This window comes from Terrapene carolina, unplaced genomic scaffold, assembly GCF_002925995.2.
Source record: "Terrapene carolina triunguis isolate 2854851 unplaced genomic scaffold, T_m_triunguis-2.0 Scaffold210, whole genome shotgun sequence".
NCBI lineage: Eukaryota > Metazoa > Chordata > Testudines > Emydidae > Terrapene > Terrapene triunguis.
Window position 1 is genome coordinate 10159803 of NW_020664561.1, and position 26478 is coordinate 10186280.

Here is a 26478-nt window from a genome sequence, read left to right on the forward strand (position 1 = left end):
GGGAGGGAAGCCTGAGGTAGTCTTTGGTGCCAAGTCAGAGCCACTGTAGCACAGAGTTCATGTGTTCCTGTGCTGTGATGGTGACAACAAAATCACTCCAGGTCTGTGGAAAGCTTATCTCTCTCCCCAAAACAAATTGGTCCAATAACAGATATTACCTCACCCACCTTGTCTCGCTAACAGCCTGGAACTGTCATGGCTACAACTACACTGCATACAACTGTGTAAATATGGCAGGGGCTCAATTGTGCAATAAGATGGGTGCCCCCAACTCCCAGTGGAGTCAACGAGAGTCAGAGGTGGTCCCACCCCTTGCAGGACTGGGATGCCCTTGTCTTCAAGTCACAGCTGATTGAAAAAGCTAAAGTTTGACAAGCTGGGTTCTGTTCTACCACATGTGGCAGCACTAAAACCGCCAACCGTCCCAGCTCCAAGTTCCCCATTCCTGGTGATGCTGTAAGATGCAGAGACAATGCAAACAGAGAATAAACCGATGGGGGGCAGGTTGCTGTTTGGACAGTCACTTAGACTCATAGACTCATAGACTTAAAGGTCAGAAGGGACCATTATGGTCATCTAGTCTGACCTCCCGCATGATGCAGGCCACAAAAGCTGACCCACCCACTTTCCCTTAACTCAGCTGTTGAAGTCTCCAGGTCGTGATTTAAAGACTTCAAGTCGCAGAGAATCCTCCAGCTTGCGACCCCTGCCCAATGCTGCGGAGGAAGGCGAAAAACCTCCAGGGCCTCTGCCAATCTACCCTGGAGGAAAATTCCTTCCCGACCCCAAATATGGCGATCAGTAGAACCCCGAGCATACAGGCAAGATTCTCTAGCCAGACCCACATTTTACCAGCGATGGCACTTTATTACCTAATTGACTAAAATCACGTTATCCCATTAAACCATTCCCTCCATAAACTTATCTAGCCTAATCTTGAAGCCAGAGAGGTCTTTCGCCCCCACCGTTTCCCTCGGAAGGCTGTTCCAAAATTTCACCCCTCTGACGGTTAGAAACCTTCGTCTAATTTCAAGCCTAAACTTCCCCACGGCCAGTTTATATCCATTTGTTCTCGTGTCCACATTAGTACTGAGCTGAAATAATTCCTCTCCCTCCCTGGTATTTATCCCTTTGATGTATTTAAAGAGAGCAATCATATCCCCCCTCAGCCTTCTTTTGGTTAGGCTAAACAAACCGAGCTCCTCGAGTCTCCTTTCATAGGAAAGGTTTTCCATTCCTCGGATCATCCTAGTGGCCCTTCTCTGTACCTGTTCCAGTTTGAATTCATCCTTTTTAAACATAGGAGACCAGAACTGCACACAGTACTCCAAATGAGGTCTCACCAGCGCCTCGTATAACGGAAGGAGCACCTCCTTGCCCCTACTAGAAATACCTCTCCTAATGCATCCCAAGATCGCATTAGCTTTTTTAACAGCCGCGTCACATTGCCGGCTCATAGTCATCCTGCGATCAACCAGGACTCCGAGGTCCTTCTCCTCCTCCGTCACTTCTAACCGATGCGTCCCCAGCTTATAACTAAAATTCTTGTTAGTCATCCCTAAATGCATCACCTTACACTTCTCACTATTAAATCTCATCCTATTATTATTACTCCAATTTACAAGGTCATCTAAGTCTCCTTGCAGAATATCCCGATCCTTCTCCGAATTAGCAATACCTCCCAACTTTGTGTCATCCGCAAACTTTATCAGCCCACTCCTACATTCGGTTCCGAGGTCAGTAATAAATAGATTAAATAAAATCGGACCCAAAACCGAACCTTGAGGAACCCCACTGGTGACCTCCCTCCAACCTGACAGTTCCCCTTTCAGTACTACCCTCTGCAGTCTCCCCTTTAACCAATTCTTTATCCACCTCTGGATTTTCATATCGATCCCCATCTTTTCTAGTTTAACCAATAATTCCTCATGCGGTACCGTATCAAACGCTTTACTAAAATCGAGGTATATTAGATCCACCGCATTCCCTTTATCTAGAAGGTCTGTTACTTTCTCAAAGAAGGAGACCACGTTAGCTATTTTCCAGTCCAACGGTACCACCCCCGAGTTTACAGATTCATTAAAAATTATCGCTAAGGGGCTTGCAATTTCTTGCGCCACTTCCTTCAATATTCTAGGATGAAGATCATCCGGTCCGCCCGATTTGGTCCTGTTTAGCTGCTGAAGTTTAGCTTCCACCTCTAATACTGTAATGTCATTCCCTCCTTCTTTATTCCCCTCTGTCCTGCTCCCTCTATTCCTAAGCCCTTCATTAGCCTTATTAAAGACTGATGCAAAATATTCATTTAGATATTGTGCCATGCCTAGATTATCCTTAATCTCCACTCCATCTACATTCTTCAGCGGTCCCACTTCCTCTTTCTTTGTTTTCTTCCTATTTATATGGCTATAAAACCTCTTACTATTTGATTTAATTCCCCTCGCAAGGTCCAACTCTACACGGCTTTTGGCCTTTCTCACTGCATCCCTACATGCTCGGACCTCAATAAGGTAGGTTTCCTTGCTGATCCCTCCCCTCTTCCATTCTTTGTACGCTTTCTGTTTTTTCTTAATTGCCCCTTTGAGACGCCCACTCATCCAGCTAGGTCTAAATCTCCTGCCCACTAATCGTTTTCCCTTTCTTGGTATACAGGCCTCGGACAGCTCATGCAACTTTGATTTGAAGTAATTCCAGGCGTCATCTGCCTTTAGATCCCTAAGTATGTTATCCCAATGCACTTCCCTAAGTAGTTGCTTTAATTTATTAAAGTTGGCCTTTTTAAAATCGTAAACCTTAGTCAGAGTTTTATTTCTGTTAAACCTTCCATTTAGTTTAAACCGAATTAGCTCATGGTCACTCGAGCCAAGGTTGTCCCCTACAACCATTTCCTCAACGAGGTCCTCACTACTCACCAGCACCAAATCTAAAATTGCATCCCCCCTCGTCGGTTCAGTTACTACTTGATGAAGGAATTCATCTGCTAGCATGTCTAGGAACATCTGAGCCCTATTATTGTTACTAGCATTTGTTCCCCAATCTATATCTGGGAAGTTAAAGTCCCCCATGATTACACAGTTCTTATTAGTTTTTACTTCCCTAAAAACATTAAATAGTTCTCTGTCCGCATCCAGGCTAGATCCTGGCGGTCTATAGCACACCCCAAGCACTATCTCAGGGGAGACTGTAGTAGTTCTATTACCCAGTGTAATTATTGCCCAGACAGACTCCGTCTTATCCATTCCATCACTTATTATTTCTTTGCATTTTACCTCATTATTGACATACAATGCCACTCCCCCACCTTTACCTTTTTTCCGGTCATTCCTAAACAGCACATACCATTCCATACCTGTACTCCAGTCATGACTACCGTTCCACCACGTTTCGGTTATTCCCACGATATCAGGTTTCATTTCTCGGACCAGGAGCTCCAATTCCTCCATTTTGTTACCTAGGCTTCTCGCATTGGTGTATAAACATCTTACTGTATGCTGTCTATCCTTTCTCGCATTACTTATGCAATTTGGTATGGACCCCATAGTGTCCCTCTGCCCCCTCTTTCTTATGTCCAATCCCGTACCCCTACCTATATCTGTGCTTATCTCTTCACACTCCTTTTCAGTGTTGGACTCAGGCGTGGAGATTAACTGGACATCTCCCAACCGTCTCCCCCAAATTTCTAGTTTAAAGCCCTTTTGATGAGATGAGCCAGCCTCCCTCCCAGAAGTCTATTTCCTTCCCTACTCAGGTGAAGTCCATCCCGCGAGAACAGCTGTCTGTCCCCGAAAGCTCCCAGTGGCCATACATCCCAAAGCCCTCCTTATAACACCACTCCCTTAGCCAGCTATTTATCCTCACAATTCTGTCAGCCCTCTGCTGTCCTTCTCTAGGAACAGGCAGAATCCCACTGAAGATAATCTGAGCCTCAACTTCCTTAAGCGTCTTCCCCAGTCTGGCATAATCTCCCTTGATTCTCTCTAGCGAGAACCTAGCCGTGTCATTTGTTCCTACGTGGAGGATGATCAAGGGGTTCTTACCCGCTCCTTTTAGGATCCTTTTCAACCGCAGGTCCACATCCCGTATCTTAGCGCCCGGCAGACAGCACACCCTTCTGTTTTCTGGGTCCGCTCTGGTCACTTCTCTGACTGGAAGCCTATCATACCGGACTCAAGATGATAAGTTCTTTCTGGCACCAATAGCGCATTCCCTCCCCCTGCTGTGTTCAAACAATTCCTCGCTTGCTCTTTTGTCAAGAACTTCTGGAAGAAAAAACCCATCCTCTTTTTTTGAATCCTGTTTGACTTGGTTTTCGGAGGGTTCATGAGGGACAGGGAGGGTTCAGACGTCAAAATCCCCCTCTCCAGGGAGCTATATAGTTAAAGGGGTAGATAAATATGGTTAAGAAATCTCAAGGGGCTGTTATTTGAAGAGGAAGAATTACCTCCTCTTGGCCTTGCTGTTTTTCTAGGGACCCCTAGTGTTTGATGTGTTGGGGTCAGGACCATGGGCCCTTGGTTGGAAAGTGGAAGCATCTATGTTCAAATCTTTCCACTCCTGTAAGGTTCCTTCCACACTGCAAATAGAACAATATTGTATGCAACCAGTCTTTGATATGCTCATCTGACATCATCCTAGTTCATAACATGATTTGTCAGGGCTACCCTGCAATGCTTTTCCTGGCACAAGTATAGAGTCATAGGACTGGAAGGGACCTCAAGAGGTCATCTAGTGCAGTCCCTTGCACTCATGGCAGGACTAAGTATTATCTAGACCATTCCTGACAGGTGTTTGTCTAACCTGCTCTTAAAAATCTCCAATGATGGAGATTCCACAACCTCCCTAGGCAATTTATTCCAGTGCTTAACCACCCTGACAGACGGAATAAATTACATTGTATGTGTCAGTTACATTGTCCTGTCTGCTTCTACCTCATTGTACAGGCCCATTTGCATGAATGCACTGTGGACAGTATCCCATACTGCCTCAGCCACTAGTGCTAGGAGCAGAGGGTAATGCACTTTGAGATGCCCTCCTACATGGAAACTTGGAAGGAAAGGCGAACTAAGCTGGTTACACACAAATGTGGTCATGTCTGTACATGTACTGAAAGCTGGTTACAGTCTGACAGTCAAGTTAGAGCCCTGCTCCTAGGCAGGGTCAAAACACAAGACAATTACACAGGACATACCCAGGATTTAGCCTGGCTGCAGAACATGATTAAAGTCCCATCCACACTACAGCTTAGAAAGGAGTTATAACCAAGACCCCTGGCTCAGTTGTGTTTGTAGGGTAGGTAGGTCCTAGAAACCATGGGTAAATAAGTTTTGTGTGTGGAATCAACCGTGATACAACCTGATTACAAACTTGCTAGAAATCTGTTGTGTAGGCAGACCCTTTAACTCATAGCTCTGTTTATTCTGCCTACTGCACTGGGCTATGATCTCCCCTGAATTCCTAAGCATAACTAGGGTTGGGCCTTTGTCTGCTCTTGGATGAGGGATCTCCTTGGTGTTGCAGAAAGTGGCGCTGATGTTTCATTAGGTAGTTCATTCCCCTCTGACTCAGTATTGAAGCCGGGCTCCAATATGGTATATAGAAAGGCTGTGCTGCAGTGCGTGCCATCTTTTGTAGGAGATGTAAGACCAACGTGCTGGTCATTAAAGACCACACGGCAGCTTTGAGAGCATGGGTGTTAAAATGAGTGTCCTGGCCAAATAGTAGTTTGAGTGGCAAAATGTTGTCTTGCTAAATAGTGTTCTCCTTCCCTTCCTGCCATAAGCTGTTTTGTGATGTTGCTGTGCACTGTTAGACAGATGCCTTGTTCCGCCTCAGAAGTGACTGCACTTCAGCGGTGGGAGAACTGATTCCTCTCTAAATTCGGCAAGGTTCTGAAAGTCCTTTGTAATGAAAGGGGCGACGTACCGGAAAGGTGCTTGTGGAACTAGTGTTATAAAGGAGGAGGATGGTGGCCTCTAGAGGACTGGTGTGTGCGGTGAAATTATCACACTGCCCTCTGCATGGGGACGGCTGGGCTGGTTAGCAATGAATATGGCCTTTCACAGAGACATCAAGTGATCTTGCTCTTTCTCCCAGGTCAGGTTTATGGGGAAGAAGCTCCTCATATCACTCGTAAGTGCCACATCCAGTTGGCTAAGGAATGGTGATAATGGGCTCTGAAGAGAGTCGTCTCCGATTCTCTTTAGCCACTTGGTTGGTCTCTGGTGTTGAGGACCTCCAGAGAGGGTGGTTGAAGTGGTGAGTAATGGGGGAGAGGGCAGGAGAGGGGAAAAATAATCCCCACCCATTTCCAAACCACAGTCACCATCTGGCATGGTCCAAGGCAAGTACCTTTCCTCTCTTCTCCAGGAGCATTTTCCACCTGCTCCCATACTGCTATTCACAGAGCTGCACTTTCGGCACCATGAATACCATGTTCTCCCCCTCCCCAGTGTTAGGAACCTGGAAATGCCAAGGCAAATCTCAGTGCTGTTTTTTTTTAGTAAAGTTCTAGCCCTTTTTCTTGAGAAGATAGCCTGGAACGTGCAAAGCAGCCCACTCCAACAGAGACCCATCAGCTGGGCTGAAGGAATGCCACTGCTGTGTCTCTTAAAGACCAGGAGTTTGTTGTGGTTCCCCATGCCGCTGATGGTGCCAGAGCAGCCAGCCTGGCCTCTAGTCACAAGGAGGAGCAGCAGCTCAAGCGCATGGATGGCAGCACAGGCTGCGGAGGAAGCTCAAGCCTGAAAGCAAGAGAGTCCTGGGTTCTAAGCCAGGCTCTGGCACTTACCCTCTCCCTGCCTGCTGTGGCATCAGTTAAGTGAAGTCACTTCACTGCCTGAGGTCCAATTAAGTGATTTGGGTGTCACAATTTCCTGGGTGCCCCACTGGAAATCCCCAGGGCTTGATGCCTGCTGTGCCCATTGACTTCAGATGGAGGTGGGGGGTGCTCAGCACTCTGGAGAACCAGCCCCAAACATGGCAAGTTGGGCACCTAGAATCTGAGGCACCCCCAATCGCTGGCCGCTTTAGACAGTGCAGACCTGACTGTAAAACGGGCTCAGGGATAGCCGCTAGACAAGAGAGCTAGGAGGATTAAACCTGCCAGTGATTGGGGTCTAATGGCCCTCATTTCCTATTTGGAAAACTGCTGCTGGAAAACTTTACTGCTGCTGACAGATTAAGGGCTGGATCGCAGCCTAACACATTCCTGCAGAGGGAATAAGGAGGCAGAAGGCACCCCATTGCACCAGCTACCTCCAGCACAAGAGCCTTGGTTCTGCCCCTCATTGCGCCAGGCAATGCAGATGTGCCAGGCCTGGTGGACATATATTGCAGGGAGTATCCTCCGGAGCAGGGGGGGAAATCCAGGAAGTAGCTTGTTACTCCACTTCTGAGGCAGTGTAACTGCTCATTGCCCCTTACGCAGCACTTGGGCTGCCCAAGGCATGACTGGTTCCCAGACAGATGAAGGACAGAAAGGGAAAGTGAGGTGAAGGGACTTGCCCGTGGTCACAGAGTAGGTCAGAGGCAGAGCAGGAAATAGACCCAGCTCTCCTGACTCCAGTCTAGGGACATGGATAAAATGCCTGCTGTTGAAAGATTTAAAAGCTAAGAACAGTTTAGCTTAGAGAGGGGACATGTTAGTGGTGGAAAGAAGGTAAATCAGACATTCCTATTGGTCATCCAAAACCAAGGGGACTCTGCAAATAGGGAAGATGAAAGACAAGGAGGTAAAATGACTTGCCCTAACTCAGTGACTTTCAACCTTTCCAGATGACTGTACCCCTTTCAGGAGTCTGATTTGTCTTGCCTACCCCCAAGTTTCACCCCCCCTTAAAAACTACTTCCTTACAAAATCAGATATAAAAATACCAAAGTGTCACAGCACTGTTACTGAAAACTTGCTTACTTTCTCATTTTGTCTGTATGAAATTTTAGTTTGTACTGACTTCAGTAGTTCTTTTTCTGTAGCCTGTTGTAAAACTAAGCAAAGCTCTAGATGAGTTGATGTACCCCCTGGAAGACCTCTGCATACCCCCCAAGGATATGCGTACCCCTGGTTGAGAACCACTGCATACTGCAAGCTGGAGGCAGAGCCAGGAATACAGTATTCCAGTAACTGACTCCCATTCTGTTCTTTGCCTGATATACACCCCCCACCCCACCCCCAGTGATACTGTACATATTGTATGACCTCCTTTAGATAATCAGCATTGGACGCTTTCTACACAGGCACTCGGGATCCTCAGACCCCAACATCACTGGCTACCCATTGTTCCCCAGCTTGTCTCTCTTCCTCAACATCTGTCACCTTCCCTCTGTCTTTTGTTTGCCTGTTCTCTCTCTCTCTCTCTCTCTTTCTATTGGCTGATCACTATCTCTCGTCTAATGACAAATAGATGGAAAATCAATGACCCTTCTGATAATAACTAACCTCCCTAGCCACAGCCAACTGCTATTCCGACATGAATATCTTCAGCTCCTCCAGCCTTGTACATTGTTTTTCTTTTTGTGTAAGATCTGTACAAGAACTTGGCAGAAATCAGATACAAGTGGGTCAGGAGGCCCTGGTGGTTTTTAGGGCTTGTTTTCCATAACCCATTCTATCCTGTAGCATACTTAGCGGGAATGGCTTGGCAGGAGATCTAACCCACAGCAAGAGGCAGGCTGCTGAGGGCAGCATTTCAGGCTGGGTGCTGCTGGAGTACAAAGCCCTGGTGTTTCCTTACACACGCAGAACCAGCACACGAGCAGAAGGCACTGGGGACTTGTCTTTGAGAGCAGAGGAGTGCTAGTCGGGCTGTGCGTGGCATCTTCTTGTTTAGCACCTCTTGCCAATTCTGGTTTTGTCTCTTCTTCCCACTGGGGCTGCTCTGGGGAAAACAGGGAGGCTTCACTGCAAATGCAGGACTAGTCCAAGGATGCACACCCTGGTGCCCCCAGACAATCCATGTACTCACCCAAAGACACAGAAGATCCTATAAACACCATGAAGGACGCACCCATCATCAGACTGTGCTTAACTACAGACTCCAGTACTGTCATTCAAAGAAACAAACTAAGCGGAGGCCTGAGCCTGTGTTGTCCTCACCCCAGAGCTCCCAAGAAGAGCAGGAGCACCAGAAAGGCAGGATGGGGCCCGGGTTTGCCCTTCTGTCTGCACATTGCACCAATTCACATCAGAAATTGTGCTGGATCTTCGGTATTCCCCTCCCCCAAGTGGATGTTGGAACCATTGACCTGCAGTTAATTGATGCCACTTGCACTGGCATCCAGCAGAACCACCAAGTACCAAATATGGATTTGGTCATATTTTTATGTCCTGGACTGTTTCTCGTAACTAAGACATTGAGATTGGTTGCTGCCGCCATGCCAATAAGATATGGAGGGGCCCCCACCTCAGCACTGCGTGCCCTATTGAATTGGCACAGCAAACCCCACCAGCATACTGGAGTTGTGCTCCCATCCATTCTGCTCTTGCTGTGCTGCGTGTCCTGGCAGAGCCAGCATTCAGTCCCTGAGAGTTCTCTGCTGCCAGGCTGGCGCGGCACTTCAGAGGAGCAAGGCAGAGGAAACGTCAAGATGCATTTTTTTTAACATCCCAGTAGATTTGCAGATATCAACCCTAACTCAGTAGCCCCACATGTGAAATATGCTGACCTTTGCAATGGAGGCACGTCTGAGCCAAATCCAGGATCCAGATGCCATCCCCAGATTCTGGCCAAGGTCGGCTTCAGGTCAGGGTCCAGATGTTTGCAGCTGGGGCCCATCACTGCTGTGCAATTCCACTCCCCAAACATCCCTGTAGCTCCGTAGAACCTCCTGACGTCTCATCCATCTCCTCCTCGCCCCATGGCACCAGCATCAAGCAAGCAGCCTCGTGGGCATACTTGCCCAAGGGTGCCCGATGCTTGCCCAGCCCTCAGTTTGCTATTGTTGGCATTGTCAGTTATCTTGCATCACCTCTTTCCCCCAGGGTGTCTGAGAGTTGGTGTCATGAGGCTGACCCTGCATCTCCATATTAGACCTGCCCCTCCATCAGAGCTAACTACAGTGTCATGGCACTGGTGCTAGGGTTAAGTCCTGGCGTAATTTAGCAAGGGCCGCAGGCTTTACTCTGAGAGTATGTCTATACTGCATGCTAAGCTCAGGTTTGTGGGACCCAAGCTTGTGGACTCAGTGTTCCCAAGCTGTGTTTGAGCATCGACACTGTGTTGTAAACCTGGGTTTACAATTGCTGGACCCAGGTCTCACAGCCATGCTAACACGTCCATACTGCACTGCACAGACCATCTGACTCAGATCTGCCTGCTTGACTTGCGTCCACACTGCAGAATTACAGGGTTTGGACCCGAGTCTCACTGGGACTCGGACTCTAAGCCACCCCCCAGCAGGTTCCTAGGACCTGAGTCCTGAGTGCTTGCTGACCTGGGTCAGACTGATTTGTGTGTGGATGGGAGGGGGGCTTGGGCTCTAACCTGAGTCAGAGTTTGGTCTTATTGTGCAGTGTAGACATACCCCGAGTGACTGAGTAGTGATTTCAGGATCTGGCCCATAGAGATGAGGATCATGTGCTCCCCTCCTCAGACAAAATGGGTTTGAGTTGGGGGGTTTTAGAGTTCAGAGAGTTTCCTTTATTTGTTTACATTTTAATTAAAAGTTTTCTGGGTTGAACTCCCATCTTTCTGTGCAAACCTGGTGGCACTGATCCCGAGGTGCACTCACTAACCTGGCCTCCCTGCAGCAGTTAAAATGCAAGGCTGGGAAGATCCTGTGATACTATTGCTCGACCTACTGGGATTAACAGTCCTCATCCAATGGGAGTTGTTCCATTGATGTCAGTGTGCTTTGGATCAGAGCCGTGGTGATGTTCCACACAACAGTGCAAAACCCCAGGAATGCTGATGCAGGTGCCAGTGCCAAATCCCTGAATACTGATTCAAGTTGCCCCCTTTATCATTCTGCATTGCTGTCTTCCAAGGTCATTGAGGGTATGACTACGCTGCAGTGTAAGCCCAGGGTTAGTAGAACTTGAGTTAGCAGACCCTGGGCTGGTTAACCTAGGGCTTGAGCATCTACACTCCTTTGTAACCCTGGGTTAGGAATTGTTAAACCCAACCTGGGGCTCCAGTATCTACAATGGGCCCAAGTCCAACCACCCATATCCTAGACTTCCTAACGCCCTCCTAAAACGTGGCTGCTATAGCTCTGTTTGTGGTTCAGTGTTGGAAAACTTGACTGTCTACCAAATTTGACTGTGCAGAGGACAAAGAAAGTCGGCCCATGGAATTGTGGGATACTTTTGGTGGACTCCAAGAGTATGAGCTCAGTGGGGCTGTGTCCATACTGCAATTCAATAGGGCTTGAACCTTGGGTCCAGGCTTGACTCAGGTGCGGACCCTCCACCTTTGTGAGGTCCCGGGACACTAGTTCCGAGCCTGGGTTAGCACAATTTATGTGTCAATGGAAGGGGGACTAGTATTGCATCTGAGTTTGAACCCTGGGCTTACATTGCAATACAGACATACCCTCAGGGTCAAGCAGCAATGCGGAGAATGAGCTGTGTTGCCTGGGAGGTCTACGCCGTCTTCTTTCATATGGAAATAGCAACATTTACAAGTTAATAGAAAGGTTTGAAATCCAATTGAGGGCTTCAGGAGAAGCCGAGTGCACCTTTGCTATACCTCCTGGAAATGAAAAGATGGGGCGTTCCTTCACAATGTGTTCAATGGTTTGGAGGTCTCCGCATTCACACTGTGTCCATCCGTCATTCTCCAGTTGTGCATCAGTTCCACGCATCTTCCATGTAATGTCCTAATTCCATGATAGTCTTCGGTGGAACAAGAACCCAGACAGTTGGACAGTGGGGTCATCTGTGTGGGAAACCAGGTTAGGCAATTGTAATAGTACCTTCTAGCCTTAAAATCTGTGAAACTGTATCAAGCACATTCTTTACAGACTGGGTCTGAACTGGGCTTTTCCATCTAGCCATTGAGAAAATGTAACTGTGGGGATAGAAGGAGCAGACGGCCCACTGGTGTCAAGAAACTTTCTAGAGAGCCCTGATGTTCGTTACTGGGTGAGCCGTTCCCTGCATGGATCATGGGCAAAGCACATTGTTAAGCCAATGGTACCAGAGCCAACAGAAACCAGAACTGATATTTGTACATGGAGTGTTAGGTTTCAAACAAAAATACCCCGTTTTCTCAGTGGGTGATTGTGGAGTGAAGCAGGGTGGGGACAGAGATATGGGGAGCTGCTACAGAATATGCTCACACAGACCTGTGAAGAGCCCAGAGTAAATAGGGGGAAGAATGTGTAGCTCATTTGTCTGAAGTTTCTCACTCACTGCAGTCAGCTTAGCAATGTAGTGCAATGGCTTTACAAATTGCAGGGTCCTGAGATGTCTAAGGGTCATGGAGGCCTCCCTGGCCTCAATGGAGAGAAGTGCCCAGGGGCTTTGGCCAGCATTCAGCTCTGTTACCTTCTGGGCCCTCACTGTGTGGCTCAGAGCTGATTTCCTTTCTACATGCCTGACTGCCTCAGGAGGGGGAGGAGGGAGAGAAAAAATAATAAAATAAACGACACTCAGCAACAGAGGGATGGCCAAGAAAAATATTTAATCCAAACAATGAACTTTGATGTTTCCTCCCACAGTCTGCATTCCGAGCCAGCTTCCATGGGCAGGCGGGAGGAGCCAAGAAATGCCGGGCTTGCTGCCTCGCCAGCTTGTGTGTGTATATGTGCGTGCAGCACACGCGCGGTGAGGACGCTGCGGTGTAGCATTACTGCAACTGGCTCCTGCTTTCGCTGCTGCCCTCCCATGTGCTTAGAAGAGGCCAAGATTATCAGAAGGGACTAGTGGTTTGGGAGGGCCTGGATTTCCAGGAGCCCAGCTTGTGGGCCCTGGAGGAGAGGGCTCAGTGCTTTCTGAAAATGGGCTCCTTTTCGTCTGTCAAAGAGGCAGCCAGAATAATTGGACATTTGTGAAGAGCTTAGCTAGAAAGCCTGCGGCAGGAAGGAAGGGAGAGCATGCAGTGTAGGGGGCTGGGAAAGGGAAACAGTGGAGCTGTTACTGACATTGACGGGAGCCCCCTCCAGCATGTGCATCCTTCATTCCATTGCCCCCTCCCTCCCTCTGCCCCTCCTCCCGGGCCGGCCCATACTGCAAAGCATATGGTAACTGCATAAGCCGTTTGTGACAACAGTTCCCTTGGACTCGTGTCCTGATGTGGTGAGACCCTGAGATTCGCTTAGTGACGCAACACCTGGAGCTGAAGGGTGCTTGTGGCAAGTGTCCTAAAATCCTTTGATTCAATTTCACCTGCTCCTGCAGTGCAGGTTCGTAACCAGTCACTCCATGGAAACCCAGTGATCACAGACAGTAGTGGTGGCGTAAGGATGCTCACTTGGCTCTCTGACCTTCTTTGATTTGCAATCACTGGCCTGTTGTGGGATCCCTCCTCCTGCCAAGCAGACACGGGTATCTGGTCTGTCTAAGTCGACTATCTCAGCTCTGGCACTTGCAAGTACCTTGGCTCCAGTGCTTTAGTCTACACTGCTGCCATTGTGGGCCAGTATGTGCTTGCAGTTGTTGGATGTAACATGAAGCTTGAGGCAGAAAAAGGTGTGTGTGGGAGGGGGTACATGGCGGAGGGGGCAAGAGCTTGTTTGATAGTTTATCTAGAATGTGAATATCACAGGGGTTTTCTGAACTCAGCGGCACTTGCTCATTTGTCCCTCAGAAGCACAAGGATCTATGCTGATGTGCAGCGATAGCTGCAGTATTGGCATGACCAGCCTGGGATTCAAGATAATGACAATACTTTGTCCGTATCTACTGTCTTGCACATGGGGATCTCAAAGCCCTTTACCACCAGTGATGGGCCTGGAAGGTAGCTATTAATAGACACACAAACTATGGCTCAGAGAGGTGCATCCAAGGTCTGCACAGAGTCTGTCAGATGCACACTAGACTCCCAGACATGAGCCTTACTCACAGTGCTTTCCTCCTTGTTACCCCTCCTCCCTGACAAATATCCTTGCAACAGCTCCAGAGACGCATTCTGCATGGTTCCCCCTCCAACTCATCTAATGTAATCTCCCAGCTCCAGCGCCCCAGGGTGGCCATGGAACCGTGACTGTACCAAGGGCAGTAACAAGTGAGGAAGTGGTATTAGAAGAGCAGTAGCAAGAGCAACAGTGGCGGTGGTAGAGTGGGACTGTAACAGCCTGGCAGCTCCACTTTCTCTCTGGCCGTTCATGTTAGCAGTTCTCCATCTTCAATACTGAAATGTGGCTTGTGGACTGTTGAGTTTTCTCTCCATCCTCGTAATATATTTCTCAATCCTTTACTGCCTAGTAATCTGTCTCTGATATTGGTTTGGAATGTACAGTGGACAAGGAGTATGACACGCAATAATTATTGGCTCTCTTGCCTAACTATCCAATTTGCATGGACAAATGATTTGCGCAGGCATGTCCAAGGTTTTGCATGTGCAAAACCAAAGGCACAAAATAGAAGTGTCAAACAGTGAGTGTGCAAGAACATACAAACTCCTGCCACTTTTACCCAATTTTCTAAGATGGGATATTGAAGCAAATTCCTTAGTAGGACCTTAAAAAGGATTTGATTCATGCAGTATCATTAAGGATAAAGGGCCGCACGTTGCTGTCAGTTACACTGGTATAAATCTGGAATCATTCCAACGAGTTAGGAATCTGGAATTCCTCTAGTAGAATAGGATAGAGATCACAGGCACTTTCAGTCCCCATTCTACAGTGCAGAAGTGAATCAACAGCTGGGGTTAGGAAGGAATTCACCCCTCCTGCTAGGGTAGTATTACATAATTGGCCAGGTGCACTGTGTACTTCTTTTTATCACCTTCCCCTGAAGCATCTGGTATATGCCACTGCCAGAGGCTAGATACTGGAACTAGATGGACTACAGATCTGTTCTGCTATGGCAAATCCTACTTGCCTAAAAAATCATTTTCATCTAAATGTCCATGGCAAAGCTCCAAACACACAGATATTTATGATATTCATAATTTATTTTTCACATTCAAGTGCATTCCTAGGATCCATCTACTTTATTCATCTGCCTTGTTTATCTTCTCTGTCACTCTCTGTGTGTGTGTGTGTGTGTGTGTCACTTTCTCATGTTTCCGCACAGTAACTCAGCCCATCATAAGGTCTTGTAGGACTGATCTGAATCCTGATCCAACTGCCCCCGATGTTGCTGGAAAGACCCCCATCAATTTCAGTGGGAAATAGATTGGACTCAGGATGAGCATGCATTTTACGCATGTCTCTAAAGTGTATAGCAGGCTCTGTTTACTTGGGAAAGGAGCCAACTCACAGCCAGTAAGCTCTGCAATGGATCTCAAGAATTTGCAGAAGTAGTGAACTGGAAAGTGTGTGTTGCACAAGATATTCTTCCCCACAGGGCATCTCTCTGCATAGGGTGAAACCATATGACAAAGCCCTCTGAAGTGCCCCTATTCAGTAGATTTTATTATCTAAATAGACAATTTGCAAACACACAAGGAGTGGGGTGGGGCGCAGCATGAGATTTGTAACAGCACTTTCCTGGTTTCCTTCTTTCCTGATTTTTTAAAATGTTATTTTTAATTCTTCTCTATTCTGTTGTTGTTGTTAAGGCTATTTACATATTCAGACATTTTATATATTATCATTATTATTGATTACTGTAGCAGCTAGAGATCCCGAGTAAGATCAGGGCCCTGTTGTACTAGGCACTGTACAAACACACAGTGAGAGACAGTCCCTGCCCCAAAGAACATACAGCCTACATAGACAGGGTAAAGGGGGGTGAGATTTACTGAAACAGCCCAGCTCATTTGCTCTGCTCTGCCAAAGCAAAGCAGACACCAACCCAGCTTAAGCTTCACATGGCCAATGTAGCCAGCATAAATATCTAATTCATTTTCCCCGTCTATGTAGTTCGTTTCCTTTCTGAATGTCTCTAACCCTGGACAATGAAACCCATCTAGTCATTTTCACTGGCTCACATGCACTAGCCCACTATTGTTATATTTGGGGATCCATCTCTTCTTCCATTGCTTAAATCCAAAGAAGCTGTTTGCGCTGAATTTTTTACATTTCTATTAATAGCTGATGAGCATAAACCTTCCTTTATAAAACTTTCTATTTGCTTCCCATGAATCCTAAATTAGAATAAAAAGTAGCCTGTGTATGTATGTATCTGTCTGTTTCACACCCACATCACTGCACCCGTCGAGAAATTGTACTTGAACAGGAGTGGGCAAACTTTTTGGCCCGAGGGCCACATCTGGGTATAGAAATTGTATGGTGGGCCATGAATGCTCACGAAATTGGGGTTGGGGTTCGGGAGGGGGTGAGGGCTCTGGCTGGGGGTGCGGGCTCTGGGGTGGGGCTGGGGATGAGGGGTTTGGGGTGTAGGAGTGTGCTCCGGGCTGGGACTGAGGGGTTCGGAGGATGGGAGGGGAATCAAGGCTGGAGTAGGGGGTTGTGGCCTGGTAGGGGAGTCAGGGGTGCAGGCTACAGGTGGCGCTTACCGGAAGCAGCAGCAGCGTGTCCCCCCTCTGACTCCTATGTGGAGGCACGGCCAGGCGGCTCTGCTGCGTGCTGCCCCATCCGCAGGCACTGCCCCATCCGCAGGCACCGCCCCGGCAGCTCCCAGCCAATGGGAGCTGCGGGGGCGGCACTTGGGGTGGGGGTAGCGTGCAGAGCGGAGCTCCTTGGCTGCCCCTATGCGCAGGAGCCAGAGCGGGGACATGTCGCTGCTTCTGGAAGCCATGTGGAGCAGCCACCGACCCTGCTTCCCGGCTGGAGCACCGGAGCGGGGCAAGCCCCAGACCCCGCTCCCTAGCAGGAGCTCGAGGGACGGATTAAACGGCTGGTGGGCTGGATGCGGCCCACGGGCCGTAGTTTGCCCTTCCCTGTACTAGAACCTCTTGTCTTCACACATAGAATCATAGGACTGGAAGGGACCTCAAGAGGTCATCTAGTCCAGTCCCCTGGACTCGTGGCCGGACTAATTATCTAAACCATTCCTGACCGGTGTTTGTCTAACCTGCTCTTAGAAATCTCTAATGATGAAGATACCACAACCTCCCTAGGCAATTTATTCCAGTGCTTAACTACCCTGACAGTTAGGAAGATTTTCTTAATGTCCAATCTAAACCTCCGTTTCTGTAATTTAAGCCCATTGCTTCTTGTCCTATTCTCAGCAGTTAAGAAAAACAATTTTTCTTCCTCCTTCTTGTAACAACCTTTTACATACTTGAAAACTGTTATCATGTCCCCTCTCAATCTTGTCTTTTCCAGACTAAGCAAACCCAATTTTTTCAATCTTCCCTCATAGGTCATGTTTTCTAGACCTTTAATCATTTTTGTTGCTCTTCTCTGGACTCTCTCCAATTTGTCCATATCCTTCCTGAAATGTGGTGCCCAGAACTGGACACAATATTCCAGCTGAGGTCTAATCAAAGCAGAGTAGAGCAGAAGAATTACTTCTCGTGTCTTGCTTACAACACTCCTGCTAATACATCCCAGAATGATGTTCGCTTTTTTTTGCAACAGCGTTACACTGTTGACTCATATTTAGCTTGTGGTCCGCTATGACCCCCAGATTCCTTTCCACAGTACTCTTTCTAGGCAGTCATTTCCCATTTTGTATGTCTGCAACTGATTGTTCCTTCCTAAATGGAGTACTTTGCATTTCTCCTTATTGAATTTCATCCTATTTACTTCAGACCATTTCTTCAGTTTTTCCAGATCATTTTGAATTTTAATCCTATCCTCCAAAGCACCTGTAAGTGTACTCTGTATGCCATTATCTAAATCATTGATGAAGATATTGAACAGAACCGGACGCAGAAATGATCCCTGTGGGACCCCACTCATTATGCCCTTCCAGCATGACTGTCAACCACTGACAGCTACTCTCTGGGAATAGTTTTCCAACCAGTTTTGCACCCACCTTATATAGCTCCATCTAGGTTGTATTTCCCTAGTTTATTTATGAGAAGGTCATGCAGGACAGTATCAAAAGATTTGCTAAAATCAAAATATACCATGTCTACCATCCACAAGGCTTGTTACCCTATCAAAGAAAGCTATCAGGTTGGTTTGACACAATTTGTTTTTGACAAATCCATGCTGACCGTTACTTATCACCTTATTATCTTCTAGATGTTTGCAAATTGATTGCTTAAGTATTTGCTCCATTATCTTTCCAGGTACAGAAGTTAAGCTGACTGGTCTGTAATTCCCTGGATTGTCCTTATTTCCCTTTTTACATCTATAGTCAGAGCCTGATTCTCCACTGCTTTGCATGACTATTTACACCAGTGCCAAGGAGGTTTTGCACTCACTTTGCACAGGTGTGAATGAGTGGAAAATGAGGCCCACAATCAATACGTTGCAGATCTAAACAGTTCTGTTCCTCTTTTCCCTTATGAAGATTGAAACCAGATGCAGTCTCTTTAGAAGCAAAAACAACTAGCTTCAATTTATCTCCATATAAAAGTTAACAAGAGTCACACCGACTTACTCCAGGTCTGGCTTTGGCCGATTGTCTTACTTTGCTTCAGGTCTGTGTTGTAACAGAACTCGCCCGCCCTATCTCATCTATCAAGTCAGGCACTGATTTGTGGCTGTTTTGTAGGACAAAGTAACCCTGCGGTTGCTCCTTGATGTTGCAATGCAATTTATGCATTTTGATATTGTAACATTACAAAGTCGCCTCATTATGCGGCCTCAGGATCTAAAGTAGGAAAGATCATCAGTGGGAGACCTCAATTTAATTCCTTGCTGTGCCACAGACTTCCTGTGTGACCTTGGACAAGTCCTTTAGTCTCGCTCTGCCTCATGGGGGTGTTGTGAGGATAAGTGCATTAAAGATTGTAGGTGCTCAGATGCTAGGGCGCAGGGGGCCATGGGAGTACCATAGATGGATAGACACGTTACACTGCATCCTGACCTCCTGTGAACTGATATGCACTCAAGACTATTCAAATATCTTACAAGATGTAGTGTCCAGTGACTGTAAAGATCACTGAGGTGCAGCCACGTCTGAGGTAAAAAACAGCAGCTGTGGGGTTGCAAACAGCTGTGCTAGACAACACTTCAGGATGGGATGTGAAAAAGAATAGTGGGTCAGATGCTCAGCTTGTGTACCTCAGCATTGCCCTGTAGAAGTCAATGGTGCTAATCCAGGTTGCACCAGCTGAGGACCAACCCACCCTCTCCAGTCAAACTACAATCAGAAGTAGGAAGAATGTAATGAGTTGATTTGAAATTTGGTCCAGACCCCTGAGGTTAGCACGTCTGCTCTTTCAAAAAACCTCTTAATGATCACAAGTTGGCAGGAGAACTGTAGTTGTGCATCTCATGGGGAAAACCAAGGTAATGCGTTTTATTAACGAGACGGGGACAGAATGGATTTGCAGTATCTGGTCAGAGCTTGGACACCTTTCACTCACTGAGACACAGGTCATGGAACTGGGCTTCTAGCTCTTTCAAGCCTTTGGTTCAATCAGTCATTTTTTATTTTCCTCTTGTATGTTTTTCCAGTGTAATTTTGAGCATGAGCTGTCAAAGTTTCCCCAACAGACGTTGCTATAGGAGCCTGTATTTGTTTAGGGTGGGGACTTTTGTGGGGGAGGGAAGGAGCAATTAGTTCTAGAAGGTATACAGAGAGAGAAAAAATCTCCCCTCTTCAGCCCCTTCCCCCCTTCCCCCATAACTAGACACTGCACATGAGAAATGATCTGGAAATCATTGAGACCCATGCATCTGAGACAGGCAATTCTTTGCAATTACATGGAAACGAAATAAGAAATAGATTTTTGTTTTTCCAGTGACTCATGACATATGGAGCAGAGTTGAAGGAAAAACTACAGCATGGAATCGTGCAAAAGAATTCAGACCCCACATCACACCCTTCCCTGGGTGCTGCACTGGGGTGATGCCGTAGATGGCACTCTTCACTCTGAGACAGGGCCCAAGCATGGTGCTAATGCACATGGTGCCCTTTCTCAAATGTGACAGAGGACTGATGTCCTCACCGACAGTCAATTAAGACCCCTTGGCACTTTTCACAAATGTACAAGTATTAACCCTGCTGCCTGCTCATATTCCAGTTTGGGTAATTACAGGCTGGCTGGCTATTCCCCCAACAGTTTTAGCTGGATACAGTGTTCTTCATTTCCTGACCTAAATGGTGTGTAGCATTACTGTTAAACCTGTGCAATGGATCCTAACGCTCAGGAGCCCTGACTGCCAATCCCGACTCTGACAACGACCAGCTGTGAGGCCTTGAGCAAGTCACCCAATGTCTCGTCCTCAGTTTCCCTATGTTGAGGGGATTAATGGAGGTCTGTGAAGCACAATATAAGGGCTAAGTATTATTAAACACCTTTTGCCTTCTATCCCAGAGGTGTCTGCATTTCAGTGATGGGTGCGTATGCACGATATGAAAACTGGGTAAATTACTTTGCTTCCAGGAATGAAAGGTATTAGATAAATACAAGTTGTTGCTATTATTGTTCTTGGGTCCCATGCTGTAGGGTCAAGGGGTAGGAGGAGGGGCAAATGTAAATAGGCAGTTGGGGTACAGGGTAATACCAGCCCAAAGCCATCGACCATGCCTATGTAACAAGAGAAAGTATGAAACATGTGGTTAAGGCGCTGGACTGGGACTCGGGGAGATGGGCTCAGTTCCCGGCTCTACCACAGACACTGTGTGACCTTGGGCCAGTCACTTCAGTTCCCTGTGCCTCGATTTCTCAACTGTAACATATGTCCTTTCTCCCACCCTGTACCTATCTGGTGTATGTAGATTGTAAGCTCTTGAGGGCAGGGGCTGGCTCTTACTCTGTGTTTGTCTGCTAGGTCTCTGAGCTTGGTTAGGTACTGCAGGTGCTACTGATAATGGGAGTGGGGCATTAGTCCACTGATTCATTGATTTTCCACCTGTCCTAGCTCTCACTTCATCCTCCCTTTTGTGGCAAAATTACATCTGGTTTGTCTTGGGTGTGTCACATGGTGCTCTACTCACCACTGGGTGATGCCGTCTTCTGGGGATTAGCTCCACCCAGTTGAGTGCCCCCTTCAGGTCTTCCAACGTGCAGTTTTCCTCCCACTCCTGCAGTCTCTGTCTCTGAGGTAAGGGAGAAGGAACAGGGAGAGGGGGGATTAGGAACCCCGGAGAAAGCGTTTACCTAGTAGGCCTAAGAAAGAGGGGTCTGACTAGGAAGGCTGAAGAGTGAAAAGCTTGCAGAAGTACGGTAGGAAGTAGTCCGGGGTGACAGAAGTAAGATTGGTGTAGATGCAGACCATAACTGCTCGCTACAGGGCCCTGGACTGGAACCCAGAGTAGAGGGCAGGCTGGGTTCCCCTACCAGCCACTGCAGAGTAGTGTTGCTGGGGCAGTGAATGGGAAGACAGCCTGAGTCACTGTGGGAACGACATAGGGCAGCGGGCATGAGGACTGCCTGTCGTTGTTTGTGTGCAGAGACTCCCCTGGAAGGGGAAAACACAGAGCCGCCTGGCTTTGTACAAGTTCCCTCACAGGGAGCTTCCTTCTAATTAGAACCCTCCTCACAGCCTAAATCTCCCCCCTTTGCAGCTTAATTGGTTGATTGGGCCCACCTGGCCTTTTGCGGCCAGTGTAGGGAGTAGACTCCATCACAGGCCCAATCCCAGGTTTTGTTCCTATCAAGTCGTGAGGACGAAAGTAGGCAGATGGAGACCACTGATGACAACGTGGGCTATTATAATTTGGCCCAGCTGCAGTTGGTGGTTATTGTGATGTATTTGAATGTGTTGGGCAGAATGTTGAATCTATTTATGTGACTTTGCAGGTATAGTTTCTTAAGCAGTTGCTTATGTTGAATCCACTGTTCTGTAGGGGTTATTATGTTTTTCATCTGTCTCTATGCAATACAGAGTCAATTGACATCAAGGCGCCAGCTGTCTGCGCATGTCTGTGTTTATAATCAGGAATTTGTGCCATATTCACAATACACAACAGTTGAAAATGAGGATTTCTGACTATGCATCAGAATCACAAAACAGTCTGTGACATAACATGCAGTCCCTGTGGGGGGAGAGGAGTCTGCTACAATCAGCAATACTCAGAACAATTAAACTAACAGCAGCAAGGTGAAATGTCAAGCTGTATTGGAAAAATGGAGGCCTTCGTCAATGCCATGAAGGACTGGCCTGCATAGAGAGAGAGGCTGGAGCAATATTTTGAAGTAAATGTGATTCCCCCAGAAAAACACATAGTAGCATTTCTGAGTGTGATGGGAGGAAAAACAGAGTTTAGTACGCAGTCTGATGCCCCAGAGAAGCCAGCCAGCAAAACCTTTAAAGAGAGAGTGCAAATAATTCAAGGGCACTTGTCATCCAAGTCCCTGAGTATAGGAGAATGGTTCAGGTTTCATAAACAGAATCAGCTTGAAGATGAATCTATTTCCTCCTTTGCAACAGAGTTAAAAAAATTATTAGAACACTGTGGCTTAACGAGGCACCAAGAGACAGAATTGTGTGTGGACTGCTTAATGAAAGCATACAGAAGAGGCTCTGAACTGAGGAAAATCTTACCTCTAAACGCACAGTAGAAATTGGAGTAGCAATGAAAACTGCAGCAAGGGATGCAACAGAATTGCATAGCAGCCCTCAAACAGAAGTAGGAAAGCATAAACTATCTGTAACCCAAGGCAAGAGCCAGTCCACTCAGCAGACAGACACGTCATCAGTGTGGAAAAAGGTTCCATATTCCTTCTGACTGCCAATTTACAGATGCCTACTACAGAAGCTGTAATAAAAAAAGTCATAGCCACGCAGTTTGTCACACTAAGAGAAATAAGAAAGAGACTAACACAGGGTATAGAAAAAGGAATATCAATGTACATTCTGTAGACAGAGGCAGTAGTGATACATACTGGGAGAGTGGAGTAGCCAGTCTCGGTATATATAGTGTGAGCAAAAATGACAAGGCAGCAATCTGGTTGACACCCCAGGTAGCAGAGAAAAACACTTAAAATGGAATAGAATACCATCTCTGCAGTGTCTGTTATCTCACATTCAGAATATGAGAAAACTTTTAAAAATACAAACTGAGGAAGACACCAATGTTACTAAAAAGTTATACAGAAGGGAAAACAATGCCAATTGGAGTGATGCACGTGAATGTGGAGTATAAACACTGCTTATTGTTATTAAACTTATATGTCGTTGAGAAAGGGGGGCCGGCCCTGTGGGGCCATAAATGGTTATGTAAGGATCCTCTGGAGTGGATGTCTAGAACGATGCTGCAGTCACTTTCAGCAGACTCCACTAAAACAGCCAAACAGCAGCTGGAAGGGATACTGAATCGGCCTTGGGAGTATTCAAGGAAGGCATAGCAACTCTAAAACACATGAAGGCTGAAATAATCCTAGATGAGAAAGCACCACCCAAGTTTCATAAAGCTCAACCTGTCCCTTACGGTATCCACTCGAAGGTAGACGCTGAATTGGAACGTCTGGAAAGGGAGGGCATACTTTCAGAAGAGGCCAGGAGTGAGTGAGGAACTCCGATCATTCCATTTGTAAAAAAATGTGGTGCAGTAAGGGTGTGTGGAGTGTTTAAGAATACCATCAACCCTGTACTGAAAGCTGAAAAATACCCTTTGCCTCGATATTTTTGCTACAGTGGCAGGGGGACAACGATTTAGCAAAACCGATTTGTCACAGGCCTACCTACAGATGGAAGTTGAGGAAGAGTCTAAGGCAGTGGTGCTCAAACTTTTGTAGTGGTGACCCCTTTCACACAGCAAGTCTCTGGGTGCGACCCCGTCTTATAAATTAAAAACATTTAACTCTATTCTAAATGCTGGAGGCAAAGCTGGGTTTGGGGTGGAGGCTGACAGCTCACGAGCCCCTAGGTAATAACCTCACGACCCCCTGAGGGGTCACGACCCCCAGTTGAGAACCCCTGGTCTAAGGCATATCTCACAATCAGCACACAAAAGGGTCTGTACCAGCATAACTGGCTAGTGTTTTGTATTGCTTTAGTTCCTGCTATATGGCAATGGGCAATGAACCAAGTTTTGCAAGGTGTCCTGAGAACACAGTGTTATTTGGATGACATTACTGTGACCGGTGGAAGTGACAATGAACATCTGGAAACCCTAAAAAGGGTATTAAAACGTCTAGGAGAATATGGGTTACGAGCTAATTGCATAAAATGTGAATTTTTCAAGGACTCAATGGCTTATTGTGGGCATGTTATTGGTGTGCAGGGCCTACATAAATCTCAGGAGAAGATTAAAGCAGTCCTGGAAGCTCCACCGCCAAAGGATGTGTCACATCTTCGATCATTTCTGGGATTTATCAACTACTATAGCCGATTTGCACCAAACCCAGCAACCGTATTGCATCCACTGAACTGTTTACTGCAGACTGGTCAAAAGTGGGTTTGGTCAGCTGAGTGTTAAAAATGTTTCTGGAAGCAAAACAATTGGTCACATCAGACAGTGCACTTTAACCCTCCTTGCCTATTAAGTTAGCATGTGACACTTCCCCACGTGGAATTGGGGTAATTATATGGCTCAGAATGCCAGGCGGCAGTGAGATACCCATAGCATTTGCTTCAAGATCGCTCACAGTTGGAGAACCTAACTATGCACAAATAGACAAGGAGGCTTTAAGTTGGTATGGGGTGTGAAGAAATTAATCCAGTGTCTATATAGGAGAAAATTCACCCTTGTCACGGACCACCAACCCCTAATAGCAATCCTACATCCAACGGAAGGAGTTTCCGTGACAATGGCAGCACGTATGCAACACCGGGCTCTCTTCTTAGTTGGTTACATCTGTGACATCGAATTCAAATGCAGATGGGCTTTCCTGCCTGCCCGTGCTAGCTGAAGGACAACCTGGAATAGAGACAGAATCTGTTGAATTTGTTTCAGATTGAGTGATCCCCAGTGACTTGTAGTTTAATCAAGCAAGGAAACCAGGAGGTATCCCACACTAGCTCAGGTTTATGAAGCCAGAAATAGACTGATAGCCCTAATCTGGCACCCTTTTACACACACACAAAGGTGAGCTTACCCTACATCAAGGGAGTGTCATATGCGGAATTCATGTTATCATACCTAGTAAACTATGCGCAAAAATATTAGAAGAGCTCCATGTAGGGCTAGTAAAAATGAAGGGACTCACCAGAAGTTTTGTATGATGGCCAGGCATTGACCAACGAATACAGCAGCTCACTCAGGGAATGTTCGTGATGCCACCAGGTACAGCTCATGCCTAAACCAGTGCCATTACACCCCTGGGAATGGCCATCCGCTCTCTGGACATGTCTGCATATTGATTGTGCAGGAACATTTTTAGGAATGATGTATCTAATAGTGGTGGATGCCCATTCCAAATGGCCAGACGTGTTTTTTTTTTTTCTTCATGAAAACCACCACAGCTGTACAAACAGGAGAAAAACTTCTAAGTTTGTTTGCAAGAACTGGACTGCCAGAGCAAGCTGTGAGTGACAACGGTCCTCAGTTTAGTTCAGAAGAGTTTCAATGAGACATGAAGAAAAACGGTACTAGCCATATTCCCTCAGCACCATATCACCCAGACACAAATGGTTTTGTTGAAAGGTTAGTACAAACTTGTAAGCAAGCCCTGCGATCCATGACAGATAAGCGGTCATTACAACCGAAGCTGTCATGCTTCTTGCTAAAATATTGAAACATAGTACATACCATGACGAACCAAACACCTGCAATGCTGTTTATCGGCCGAAATCTCAGGTCACCCGTGGACTTATTAATGCCAGATCTACATCTACAAGTTAGAAATCATCTAATAAGTCAAGCGATGACGAAGGACCAGTGCACCTTGTCAGGTACAAGTGGGTCAAACAGTTCTGGCACATTATTATCGGAGACACAGTACATGGCTTCCAGCAATTGTTAGTGCACAAACAGGTTTTTTGTCCTACACAGTACAAGTGGCACCCAATATGTTTTGCTGCCACCACACTGACCAGTTGCGAGATTTGGGTGTGACTCCGCGGCTGACAAAAGAGGCAAAATTTGGAGAGCTGCCAGTAGTTCCAACATCAGTGCCCCAGTTTGACACAACCACCAATAACATTATGCTAGAAAGCAGCTGTGCTGAACGACCGGCATCGTCCGAGGGAACATCTGAGTCAGACATTGCTGGAAACACACCGCTTCCTCAAGGGAGTGCTTAAAATGTTGGCAGATGCTATCCAAAAAGAAAACGCAAGCCACCTGAAAGCCTTGACTTGTAACTGGACCTTGTTTCCCCCACACACACCCCCAAGTACTTCTGAAGTTGATGTGCCCATTTCATTTCAGGGAGCAGGATAGAGATGATGTAGGGAATATTTTGAGCAGAGTTGTCAAGGCTGTATCCCCACTTTGAACTTTAGGGTACAAATGTAGGG

The 26478-nt window shown here is 46.8% G+C and overlaps 1 protein-coding gene across 1 annotated transcript in view; it reads left to right on the forward strand.

Moving 5' to 3' along the window:
• LOC112107426 (pappalysin-2) overlaps window positions 1-26478 on the forward strand; it is a 168270-nt gene that overhangs the window by 135244 nt on the left and 6548 nt on the right. The window lies entirely within an intron of this gene.